Genomic DNA, 13,516 nt, shown 5'->3' on the forward strand with positions numbered 1-13,516 from the left:
GGCCAATAAATATGTAAAGAAATGTGTAACCACAGTTAATCAAAGAAATGTAAATTAATCAGGAAGAAAATATTTGTTAGATTGGCAGAGATTTAAAAAACATGATATCTAGTGCTCAAGGGAGTAGGTTTTCTCAGCTATCTTGGGCGGGGACATAAATTGGTACAAGCTTTCTGAAGGACAATTTGTCAGTGCTCATAGAAAGTGTTAAAATTTGTATACCTCTTGATCAGGCATTTTGAAACAAGAATTTATTCTAAGTAAATCATTAAGTGTGCTCATAAAGATATAACTTCAAAGATGGTTAACACAGGATTTATGCAAATATTTTAAAAACAAATTATGATATATTCAGATAAAATAATGCTAGGTAGTTGCTAAATATGATGTACAAGCTATTGATATGGAAAGATCTTTGATAAATTAAGTGCAAAAAAACAAGCAGCTTACAAAAAATTATCAGTATGACCTCAATTTTGCTTAAAATCACATAAAGAAAAAATGTTAAAATTCTAACAATCATCTCTGAGTACTGGATTGTGGTTCTTTAACATTTTTTTTTAAATTGAACTTTAGATGAAGGTTTACAGAACAAACTAGCTTCTCATCAAACAGTACACACATTGTTGTGCGACATTGGTTAACAACCTCATGACATGTCAACACTCTCCCTTCTCAACCCTGGGTTCCTTATTACCAGCTTTCCTGCCTTCCAATCCCTGCTCCAGGGCTGGTGCACCCCTTCAGTCTTGTTTTGTTCTATGGGCCTGTTCAATCTTTGGCTGAAGGGTGAACCTCAGGAGTAGCCTACTTACTGAGCTGAAAGGGTGTCCGGGGCCATACTCTAAATGTTTCTCCAGTCTCTGTCAGGCCAGCAAGTCTGGTCTTTCTTTTTGAGTTAGAATTTTGTTCTACATTTTTTTCCAGCTCTGTCCCTCTATTTTGATCCCTGTCAGAACAGTCAGTGGTGGTAGCCGGGTTCCATCTAGTTGCACTGGACTCAGTCTGGTGGAGGCTGTGGTAGATGTGGTCCATTAGTCCTTTAGACTAATGTTTCCCTTGTGTCTTTAGTTTTCCTCATTCTTCCTTGCTCCCGAAGGGGTGAGACCAGTGGAGTATCCTAGATGGCTGCTCACAGGATTTTAAGACCCCAGACGCTACTCACCAAAGTAGAATGTAGAACATTTTCTTTATAAAATCTGTTATGCCAACTGAGCTAGATGTTCCCTGAGACCATGGCCCCCACCGCCCTCATTCTTGCAGTTTGGTCTCTCAGAGAGTTTGGATGAGTCTATTGAGCTACCGTGGCCTTGCCTGTACAGGCTGTGCTGGCATCCCCAGTATTGTGTGCTGTCTTATCCTTCACCAAAGCTAACTGCTTATGTTTTTTCTATTAAGTGTTTTTCCATCTGCAACCCCTCCCCTCCCTCATAACCATCAAATGTTGTCTCTTTTTGTATGTAAACCTTTTCATGAGTTTTTACAGTAGTGGTCTCATGCAATATTTGTCCTTTTGTGATTGACTTATTTCACTCAGCATAATGTCCTCCAGATGCATCCATGTTATAAGATCCTTCACAGATCCATTGTTGTTCTTTACCTTTGAGTTTATTGCTGTTATTTTGTAGTGCTTTTTTTTTTTGTGGTGTTGACATTTTCTTTGTTCTTCTTACTCTCCTGTGCTGAGTTCATTTTGTTTGTGGATTTATTTTTCATTTCTTTTGTTTTCGTAGATTTTATTTTTATTGAGACTTTATGTTTTTCTTCTTTATTTTGATGAGTAGGTTTGTTAACTTTCTTTGTGGTTGCCTTGAAATTTACCCATATCTTCCTAGGCTTGATCCAGTCTATTATTACTTGGTATCGCCTTGCCTTCCTCTCCATTAGGAAGTTCTATACCTATACCATTTATTCCCTCTTTTATTGTTTGGACATTACTGTCATTTACAGATTAACCTCTCTGGTTCCCTGTTGCAATTGTTTTGGTTTTGGGTAGTCCTTGAGAGCTCATTTTCTAGGTTGGTATCTGGCTGGTACAATCTTGTCTCCTAGATTCAGGCTGTGGTCTGATGTTGTTTGTTCTCAGGCCAAAGGATTCCCTTTAATAATTCTTGTAAGTTTGGTTTAGTTTTTACATATTCCCTCAATTTCTCTTTATCTGGAAATGTCCTAATTTCACCATCATATTTGAATGAAAGTTTGCAGGATATGTGATTGTCGGTTGGCAATTTTTTTTCTTTCAAGGTTTTATATATGTCATCCCATTGCCTTCTTGCCTGCATGGTTTCTGCCGAATAATCAGAGTTTAGTCTTATTGTTTCTCCTCTGTATGTAACTTTTTGTTTTTCTCGAGCTGCTCACAGGATTTTTTTTGTCTTTGCTTTTAGCAAGTGTGATTATGATATGCCTTGGTGTTCTTCTTTTGGGCTCTATCCTATATGGGTTTCATTGAGCTTCTTGGATGGTCAGCTTTTCATCATTAGGGAAGTTTTCCATCAGGAATTTTTCAATGATCCTCTCTGTGTTTTCCATTTTCCCTCTCTGTTCTGGAACTCTCATCAGTGTCAAATTTTTGCCTTTGACTATATCCCACATAATTCTCAGGGTTTCTTCATTTTTCTTTGTTCTTTTTTCTGATTTTTCCTCAGAGTTGTATCCAAGTGTTTGCCTTCAATTTCACTGATTCTGTCTTCCCTCATTTCAAACCTGCTCCTCAGGCCTTCTACAACACTGTCCAGTTCTGAAATCTTTTTGTTTAACTTTTGGATTTATAATTGTTGTTTTTGTATGATTTCTAGTTGTGAATTTATTTTGGCATTTTGTTCCTGTATTGCTTTACTGAATTGATCCATTTTTTTGTCTGTATTTTCCATGAATTTTTCTGCCTTTTGCAAAAATTTGTCTATTTTTTCCTCATTGTTGTCTGCTTTTTGCTTCAACTGTTGGATTGCTCTGAATATTAGAGATTTGAATTCCCTGTCAGGTAGTTCTAGTGCCTTTTCTTCTACTGGAAAGTCATCTGGTGTTTCATTTTGGAGCATACTGGACCCATCCTGTCCCTTTTTTTAAAAAAATATGTTTGGATATTTTCTGCTGTCCTTGGGACATTCAGTAGTTTCTTCATTCCTTGATTGTAAATTTATTTGTTTCTACCTGTTTTTTTGTTTTATTTGGTTATGTATGAGCAGGCGGGCTGTGCGTTCTTTGTTGTTTGCTTGTCTGTAGTCACAATAGTTTTCACCTTTTTGTCCAATGGGCAGGGCCAGTCATTCTACTCTGGTGCAGCAGGGCAGGTCCAGCTGAAGGAGAGGGGTTGGGATAGGTTGTTTGTGGCACATACTAGGGCCGGCAGGGCAGGCCAGGAATCAGTGCTGGGCAGGTTCCAGTAGGCCATGCCTGTGCTGCTTGGAGGTGTGATATTCAGTGCATGATGCAGGTAGGCAAGAAAGAGGGGGGAGGTTGTGAAGTGTGGAACTAATAGGGGTATTGGAAAGAGGAGAGAAAAACAGGAGCCCCCAAAAAACAAAAAAAGAAAAAAGAGTGCTAAGAGAGCTTGCTTTTGGAGTGGAGCTATGAGAAACCAAGAAATGGAGAAAAGCAAAAGGGGGGAAAAAAAAGGAAAAAGTGAAAAGAAAAAAAAAATAACTAGGTTAAAATATGGAAGAGAAAAAAGGAAAAGAAATGCCACCAGGAGTCCCAGAGTCCCACTGGTGGGGCTTCTAAGACCAGTGAAGTGGCTCACAGACTGCACAGTATAGTCTGGCTAGAGGGGGTGTACATGTCACACAGCACCAGATATTGAGAAGACAGGGAAAGAAGATAAATGTAAAGAGACAAGAACTGAAAAATGAAGACAGAAAGGGAAAAAAAGAGAGAAAAGAAAAAAAGAGGATGAAGAAAAAAGAAATGCCCCCAGGGATCTCACCTATGCAGCTGCACAGATTGGGAGAGTGGCTCCTAAGCTGTGCAGTGCAGCCTGGCTAGAAAGGGCTTCCAAGGTGCAAAATGAAAAAGAATACAAAGAAAACAAAACAGAACAAAGTAAAACAAGGGGAAAAAAAAAAAAAAAAGCCCAGGGATAACACCAGTGTGATGTCACAGGCCGGGGGAGTGATTCCCCAGTCAAGTGTGGTTTCACAGCCTTTTAAGAAGAAGCAAAGTTAGTACACAGAACCAAGTTTTCCAGAGAAAGGAGGGGGAGGTGGTAGGAGGCATTGAAGAAACCAAAAGAGGCAGAAAGAAGCAATATCAGCTCGGGGGCCCAGCCAGTGTAGGCAGGGTGAATTCAAGCAGGCTGAGGCCAAAGCAGTTGCCTCCCAGTCAAGAGACTGCAGCTGGCGGGAAGCAGAGGAGGCCGAGGAAGGGGCATGAGAGGGAGGGCTAGGAACCTGTATATCACTTGTTACCAGGTGCTCTGTCTCCTGTTGGAAACTTTGTGAAGCTGCGTTCCCATAGTCCCCACCTCTTGATCTCTGACATTGGTGGGGCGAATCCGAGCAGCAGGGATGCTGCACTTCCGGCTGTCGGAGCCACCGCAGCCAGCCAGGAAGCTCGGAGGTAGAGCAGCAGGGAGAGAAGGGTCGGTGGGAAGGTGTGTATTGCTAGTAAATGGGTGCTCTGTCTCCTACTGGGAGTTCCACGAAGCTGCTTTCCCATGCTCCCTGACTGTCGATCCCCAACTGGAGTCCAGGATATCAGATCCATGCTCTGTTAGCTGATGGGGCCCTCTGCACGTATCTCTCCTTGCTCTCCGTTATCTGTCAGTTTCTTATTCCATTCGGTGCTTGGCTGAGTTCTCTCTCTTTTCATTTGACACGTCAGGTTCCAGGAATGACGTTTGTCCGTGCTTTACTTTGTTTTTTGGGTCTTTACTGTGGAGGTATGACATGGTGCTTCTGTCTATGGCCTACATTTTTTTGTCATACTCATTTTTATTCTTTCCCTTTTTAACAAAATCGTGTGCTACTTACATGTTAATATGCAATAAAAGTTTAAAAATAATAATGAAAATAGTTTAAGAAATTCTATATATATTCTAAGGGAAATATTAAAGAGGAAGAAAGACTCCAATTATATGAGTATATTTTGTTTAAAAATAGGAAATAGCATTACACATTCTAGAATTATCTCCTTTTTATGATTTGCTCATCCATTAATTTTTTTATTCAGCAGTACTTTCTGGAGACCTACCATGGGCCAGGCTCTGGGTGTATAATACTGAACTAAAAAAAGTCATGGTTCCCTCCTTAATGGAGTTTACAGTCTACTTGGGGAGATGGACAATCCCATAATTACACACACAAACTAAAAATTGCAAATGGGTAAATTTAAGCAAGAAAGCCTATTAGACAGGATTAGGATGTCCAAGGCCAGCAACAATGGAGGGAGGCCCTTTGGAGGGAGGGTACCTGGGAAGCATGATGGACTGAGAGAAAGCCTTTATGGGTAGACTACAGTGAGTGAGGGGGTTGGGTTATGTAGGATATGGTTGAAGGGGTAGGTGTTGAGAATAGTTCGTGCAGGGTCTTGAAGTCCATTTTAAGGAGTTTTGTATTTATCTTAAGAGTGATAGGAGTCTTTTGATGCTCTTAACGAACAGGTATGAATGATTTGCCTTCTGAAAAGGTAATTCTGGCTTTCCTGTGGAAGATACATCAGACAGGGGCCTCATGGATGCAGATACACCAATTAACCTGTTACTGTAGATCAGCTCTGATTCATGGTGATGTTTCTTTTTTTTAAGATCTTTATTATCATTATTGTATTTTAGTTGAAGGTTTACAGAACAAACTACCTGCTCATTAAACAATTAGTATGCATATTGTTTTGTGACGTTGGTTGCCAGCCCCACGACATGTCAACACTCTCCCCTTCTTCAACCTTGGGTTCCCTATTACCAGCTTTCCTGTCCCCTCCTGCTTTCTAGTCCGTGCCCCTGGGCTGATGTGCCCCTTTAGTCTTGTTTTGTTTTATGTGCCCGTCTAACCTTTGGTGAAGGGTGACCCTCAGGAATGACTTCATTACTGAGCTAAAAGGGTGTCTAGTCTAGGGGTCATACTCCCGGGGTTTCTCCAGTCTCTGTCAGACCAGTAAGTCTGGTCTTTTTTGTGTGTGTGTGAGTTAGAATTTTGTTCTACATTTTCCTGGGACCCTCTATTGTGATCACGGTCAGAGCAGTCAGTGGTTGTAGACAGGCACCATCTAGTTGAGCTGGACTCAGTCTGGTGGAGGCTGTAGTACCTGTGGTCCATTAGTCCTCTGGACTCATCATTCCTTGTGTCTTTGGTTTTCTTCATTCTCCCTTGCTCCAGACAGGGTAGGACCAGTGGAGTATTTCATATGGCCACTCAGAAGCTTTTAAGACCCCAGATGCTACTCACCAAAGTAGAATGTAGAACATTTTCTTTATGAACTATGTTATGCCAACTGAGCTAGATGTTCCCTGAGACCATGGTCCCCATAGACCGTAAGCCAGTGATTTGATTCCTCAGGGAATTTGGATGTGTCTATGGAGCTTCTGGAAACCCTGGTGGCTTAGTGGTTAAGTGCTATGGCTGCTAAACAAAAGGTTGGCAGTTCGAATCTGCCAGGTGCTCCTTGGAAACTCTATGGGGCAGTTCTACTCTGTCCTATAGGGTTGCTATGAGTCGGAATTGACTCAATGGCAGTGGGTTTGGTTTTTGGTTATGGAGCTTCCGTGACCTTGCCTTGGACAGGTCATCCTGGCTTCCCCAGTATTGTGTACTGTCTCACTCCTCACCAAAGTTATTTATTGTCTGTTTAGTGCTTTTCCCTCCCCAACCCCTCCCATGTCTCATAACCATCAAAGATTGTTTATTTCTGTGTGTAAGCCTTCTCATAAGTTTTTACAGTAGTCGTCTCATACCATGTTTTTCCTTTTGTGATTCGCTTATTTCACTCAGCATAATGACCTTCAGATTCATCCATGTTGTGAGATGGTTCACAGATTCATCATTGTTCTTTATCGTTGCATAGTACTCCATTGTGTGTATGTACCATAGTTTGTTTAACCATTCATCTGTTGATGGGCATCTAGGTTGTTTCCATCTTTTAGCTATTGTGAACAATGCTGCAGTGAACATGGACGTGCATTGCCTATTCATGTGATGGCTCTTATTTCTCTAGGATACATTTCTAGAAGTGGAGCTGCTTGATCATATGGTATTTCTATTTTTGGCTTTCTAAGGAAGTACCATATCATTTTCCAAAATGGCTGTACCATTTTGCATTCCCACTAGCAGTGCAAAAGAGTTCCAGGCTCCCTGCAGCCTCTGCAACATTTGTTATTTTCTGTTTTTTTGATTCATGCCAGTAATGCCAGGGTGAGATGCTATCTAACTGTGCTTTTGATTTGCATTTCTCTAATGGCTAGTGATCGTGAGCATTTTCTCATGTGTCTGTTAGCTACTTGAATGTCTTCTTTGGTGAAGTGTTTGTTCATTTCCTTTGCCCAATTTTAAATTGAATTGTCATTTTGTTGTAGAGGTGTTGGATTTTCCTATAGATTTTAAAGATTAGAACTTCGTTGGATTTGTCATAACCAAAATTTTTTTCCTAGTCTGTAGTTTCTCTTTTTGCTCTTTTGCTGAAGCCTTTTGATGACCATAAGTTTTTAATTTTTAGAAGACCTCAGTTATCTAGCTTATCTTCTGGAGTTTGTGTGTTGTTAGTTATGCTTTGTATCCTGTTAATGCCATGTATTAGGGCCTCTAGAGTTGATCCTATGTTTTCTTCTATGATCTTTATAGTTTGTGGTTTTACATTCAGTTCTTTGATCATTTTGAATTAGTTTTTGTGTATGGTGTGAAGTATGGGTCTTGTTTCATTTTTTCACAGTCAGACATCCACTTTTGCTAGTACATTTTTAAAAAGATTGCCTTTTCTCCATTTGATAGACTTTAGGCCATTGTGGAAGATCCGGTGACCATAGGTAAATGGATATACATCTGGGTTCTCAATTCCATTCCATTGATCAATGTGTCTGTTGTTGTACCAGTACCAGGCTGTTTTGACTTTGTTAGCTGTATAGTAGGTTCTAAGATCAGGTAGTGTGAGTCTTCCTACTTTATTCTTCTTCTTTAATAGTGCTTTACTTATCTGGGGCTTCTTCCCTTTCCATATAAAGTTAATGATTAGTTTTTCCATCTCTTTAAAGAATGCTGTTGGTATTTGGATTGGGATTGCATTGTATTTGTAGATTGTTTTGGGTGGAATTGTCATTTTACAATGTTGAGTCTACTTATGCATGAACATGGTATGTTTTTCCATTTATGTAGATCTTTTCTTGGTTTCTTGCAGTAGTGTTTTATAATTTTCTTTGTATAGGTCTTTTACATCCCTGGTTAGATTTATTCCTAAGTATTTTATTTTTTTAGAGGCTATTATAAATGGTATTGTTTTCTTCATTTTCCCCATTTTTACTGGTGTATAGGAATCCTATTGATTTTTGTATGTTTATCTTATAGCCTGCTACTCTGCTGAATCTATTAGTTCCAGTGGTTTTCTCACAGAGACTTTTGGGTTTACTTCATGGTGATCTTTTAAAAAGGCTATAAAATCAAGAGAAGCTAAGAGATGGGGAGAGGATAGCCTTGAATCACAGGGTGATGGTGGCGGACATAGAGAGAGGGAAGCTATGTGAATGGTATTCAAGAAATGAATTTGATGACGGATAGATATGGTGTGAGGGAGAAGAAAATCAAGGATGATGTCATGGATTGAGTTAAGTTCCCCCCAAAATTTGTATATCAACTTGGTCAGGCCATGATTCCCAGTATTGTGTGGTTGTCCTCCATTTTGTGATTTTAATTTTATATTGAGAGGATTAGGGTGGGATTGTAACACCATCCTTACTGAGGTCACCTCCCTGATCCAAGGTAAAGGAAGTTTCCCTGGAGTGTGGCCTGCACCATCTTTTATCTCTCAAGAGACAGTGGCTGTCAGCATTTTGGGCAGGGTGCAATACGTAATGATCTGACTTTGCATGTTTATCTCTAAAGAGATAAAAGGGAAGGGAAGCAAGCAGAGAGTTGGGGACCTCCTACCACCAAGAAAGCAGCACAAGGAGCAAAGTGTGTCCTTTGGACCTGAGGTCTCTGCACCTGAGAAGCTCCTCGACCAGGGGAAGATTGATATAAAGAAATCTTCTTCCAGAGCCGACAGAGAAAGCCTTTCCCTGGAGCTTACACCCTGAATTTGGACTTGTAACCTACTACACTGTGAGAGAATAAACTCTTTGTTAAAGCCATTCACTTGTGTTATGTCTGTTATAGAAGCACTGGATAACTAAGACAGATGACTTATATTTTTTTTGTTTGTGCTGCTGACTGGATGGGGGTACCATCCTTTAATGTTAGAGACAGTGGCTGTCAGCCATGTTTCAGGCAGGGTGCAATATGTAATGATCTGATTTTGCACATGTTAGTCTGTGGTATATTTGAGAAAACCAAGAGAAAATGTCAAGTGGTAGGTGATAGCCATAGCGGGAAATTGAGAGATAAGGAAGACATCACAAAACTCTCGTAAATCTAGCTCTTTATTAATCCACCATGAGCCAAAAATCTGTGACTTTTTTTTCCTTTGTTCTCCTCAGAATAACTCTTTCCATAGAGTTCATGTCCTTTGAGGGGGCCTTAGTAGCATATCATAAAGTAGGATTGTTACATCTGACCTGAAGTTTAGTTAGATGCAAGGGCTAGTATCCACAGTGGCCATCTTTGTGGGAGATAGTGAGATCCAGCTAGGAACTAAAAAGAAAGTAGGTATTTTCTGATTTCACTTTGTGCTGCCCTTATAATTTCCTTTGAGAACTGTTGGCATATTTACACACTTATTTCATTTCTTGAATACTGCTAACCTGTATACCGTTATTTCAGGATATAGGTGGCAAAAGCTTGCTTAATGAGTAAATGAGTGTAATTGGGTGAGTAAATGTGTGAATTCAATTTATTACTTCAGTGTGCATTGCTAAGGAACCTTCCATATGTCAAACATTTTCCATGTGTTATTTGTGTTCTGAAAATGAGATGATGGCTCGGATCTAGAATTCTGACTGGTTCCAACCACTGCCCTGCTTGTTTTTTCAAAGATATGTATTGAAAATACAGTTTGACAAATGAACACTCTATTGCTAGCTAGAGTACTGCCTCTTAGTCTTAGACATCCTGGACCAATGGCCGTCTCTTTTTTTTTTTTTTTTTTGGCACAAAAACCATCTAAAGGTCTTGGTACCCCTTGCTGTTCCTCTCAGCCCTCAGTGATGGGAAAGTGCAAGGGAAGGGGGCTTCACTGAACCCACTTTCTTGCAGTCAAAACAAGAACACAAGGAACAGCATGTATTTTGGGAGATAAAAAATAAAAAGAAGTAACTTGAGCAATTTACACACACACCCCCAAAAAACCCCTATAAATATGTAAAAATGTCCCAACTAAAGTGAATGACTGAAACAACATTTTTTTGTTTCTAATCTGATTTACAAAATTAAAAAAAATTGATAACATTTAGTGGTGACAAGGATGTAGGGAAAGGGTCATATTTATCCACCATTGATGTAGATTGGTACCTCATTTTTTTGGGGGGGGTCAATTTAGCAGCATATATCAGAATGTTAAATGTATATGCCCTTGGTTTCAGCAATATCCTTTTTATAAATTTATAATCCTCACAGTAATATCTAATATTTTTTTTTTTATCTCTGACCATATGCAGGATACTGTTTTATGATTTTTAGATACTGAGCTATATTATTTTCATTATTTTTTACAAAACTCTGTGAGATAGTTTCAATTATTGCCCAGCATTTACAGGTGAGGAAATTGCAATAGATTGAGATTAATACATTGTCCAAGTCTACATGATTATTGAGCTACGGAAATCAGATTCAAACCTAGGCATCCTGGCTCTAGAGCTCGTAGTGTGTACCTGTGTATATTGCCTACTTGTACACATGGGCAGAATGATGTTGAAGAGAGCAGGCTCTCTGAAGGCTGCCTGACTTCCTCTTCCAATTAATTATAAACCCATCACTAGGACATAAATAGCACCACCATTCCAGCAGACTGATAAGTGGGATCCAGAAGTAGTCAGATGTCCTATGCCTTAAGAAAGAAGTTTTGACATTTCTGCATTCACCTTCCTAGTCTACCTGACACCATTCTACATGAGTCTTCAGGGTACCTGGACCTTCTGTATTCATCTCCATCAAATGCTGGTCTCAGGGGTGGGCGTAGGGTAGGTCCCTGTCTTCTGTTCCCCAGGTGAGAAGATAGGCTCAGATTGGTGCCTATAGGTCCTTAAGTAACAGAATAAGTTATTCTACTCTTTGTTTTGTAATAGCAATAATGATGACAATGATATACATAATAAAGACGAGAGCTAAGAGTTCATGAGTCCTAACTAGGGATTATTCTAAGGCTTTTTAAAATGTACTATCACAATTAATTCTCACAAAAATCCACTTGATAAGCACTAATATTGTCTCCATTTTGCAGAGGAAGATACTAAGTAGCAGGGTGACATCATTTGACCTATTGTTTAGAAAGGTTTATCTGGGAGCCCAAGCAAAAGACTATTTCATAGTAAAGACAAAACATATTGAAGGCCTGAACTAACTTGGGATTGGAGTAAAGAGGAGGGCAGGAGAGTGGAGATAAGATCACTGAAAAAGGACTTAGTAATTAACCAAATGTGGGAGAAAAGTTAGAGGAGGGGGGACCACCAATTTTCTTGGGCTTTTAAGCTTAGAGGACTGGGAGGATAGATATGATTCATATTTATAAACTTATCCCTACCAGATGGTTCTGTTGGTACTCTCAAGTTGGTGGGAGTTGGAGATATACCAAGCTATTCTTGGGAGGGGGTGATGTGTCAATCACTGCATTGCTGAAAGTATGGAAATGAACTTGCTCTTAGGCTAGGAGAAAATAAGTTCAAAATTAGCTGGAGATATTCTCAGAGGGAAATTATGATGATATCTATTTTAATACTAAGATGAAAAGAAAGGAATCCGATGTTTCTTGAGTCTACAGTGTTTGATCAAGTTACATAATTTGTAGTATTCATTTATCTGAGTAGGACGTATTTTCTTTTCATTTATAGTTAAAGAAATTAGGGCCCAAGGTCACACAGGTAGTAAATGCCAGAACTATGTTTTTACTTCAAATTTATGCATTTCAGACTACCAAACAGCCCAGCATTGCAGCCAAATGCTTAACCACTGTCCCATCAAGGCTCCTGTATAATTAACTGCTTTTGCTTCTATTTCATGAGAGTAGGCTTTTCTGAGGCATTTCGTTAAAGCATATGTAATCTGAATTGTCATTTATTTTATTCTTAAAAGAAAGTGAATAGGGACAAGTGCCTATTTCTCATGACTCTATTAGTTCAGTGTCTTAGTTATCTAGTGCTGCTATAACATAAATACCATAAGTGGAGAGTTTTAACGAACAGAAATTAATTTTCTCACAGTCTAGGAGGCTAGAAGTCCAAATTCAGGGCACCAGCTCCCAGGGAAGGCTTTGCCTGTTAGTTCTGGGGGAAGGTCTTTGTCATCAGTCTTCCCCTGGTTTAGGAGATTCCCAGCACAGGGTCCCTGGGTCCAAAAGACATGCTGTGCTCCTGGCGCTTCTTTCTTTGTGATGTGAGTTCCCTTTCCTCTCTGCTTACTTCTTTCCTTTATATCTCAAGAGACTGACTCAAGATACAACCTAATCCTGTAGATTGTGTCCTGCCTCATTAACATTAACATAACTGCCTCTAATTCTGCCTCATCAACACCACAGAGGTTAGGATTTACAACTCATAGGAAAATTACATCAGATCACAAAATGGAGGTCGACCACACCATACTGGGAATCATAACCTAGCCAAGTTGACACACATTTTTGGCAGACACAATTCAGTCCATAACACTCAGCAAACCTGTGAGGTGCCTATGATGTTGATCCTGAAGATAGAGTCTGGCCTTCCACTTGCTTCTTCGTTTATCTTCTCAGTCTCTGTAATTGATAGCTGAGTATCACTGAGGAAGTCACAATCTTCCTTTGATGACTCTCTGGGCCTGCCTGTACCTTGACAATCTTTGTTGGTTGAGCTTGCCATATTTGAGAACGAGCTGTATCAGAGTAGCAGCCTCTGAGTGCATAAATGAAGAAAATATATTAGCAAGTAAGAGGAAAACATCACTAACTTGCAATTCTTATCTAGAGGTATTCTCCAGTTTATTCTGTTGAACTAAATTCACACCTGCATTTTAAAGCAGCCCCATATTTCATCTGCTGTGGACATCTGCCCTTCCCTTAGGAAGCCACTTGAACCTTGGGTGCCAATGTCTGTGTGGAAGTGTACTGTACTTACTGTCTAGGACTTGAAGGTGCTCTGCACCAGATTTATAGGTGTTATTGCTGGATGTGGCCAGAGGTTTTGGCATTCCTACTAACATCACTAATATCAGTAAGAAATCTAGTAAACCCAAGTGTTGCTTAGGCTCAAATGGAA

This window comes from Elephas maximus, chromosome 7, assembly GCF_024166365.1.
Source record: "Elephas maximus indicus isolate mEleMax1 chromosome 7, mEleMax1 primary haplotype, whole genome shotgun sequence".
Classification (NCBI taxonomy): Eukaryota; Metazoa; Chordata; class Mammalia; order Proboscidea; family Elephantidae; genus Elephas; species Elephas maximus.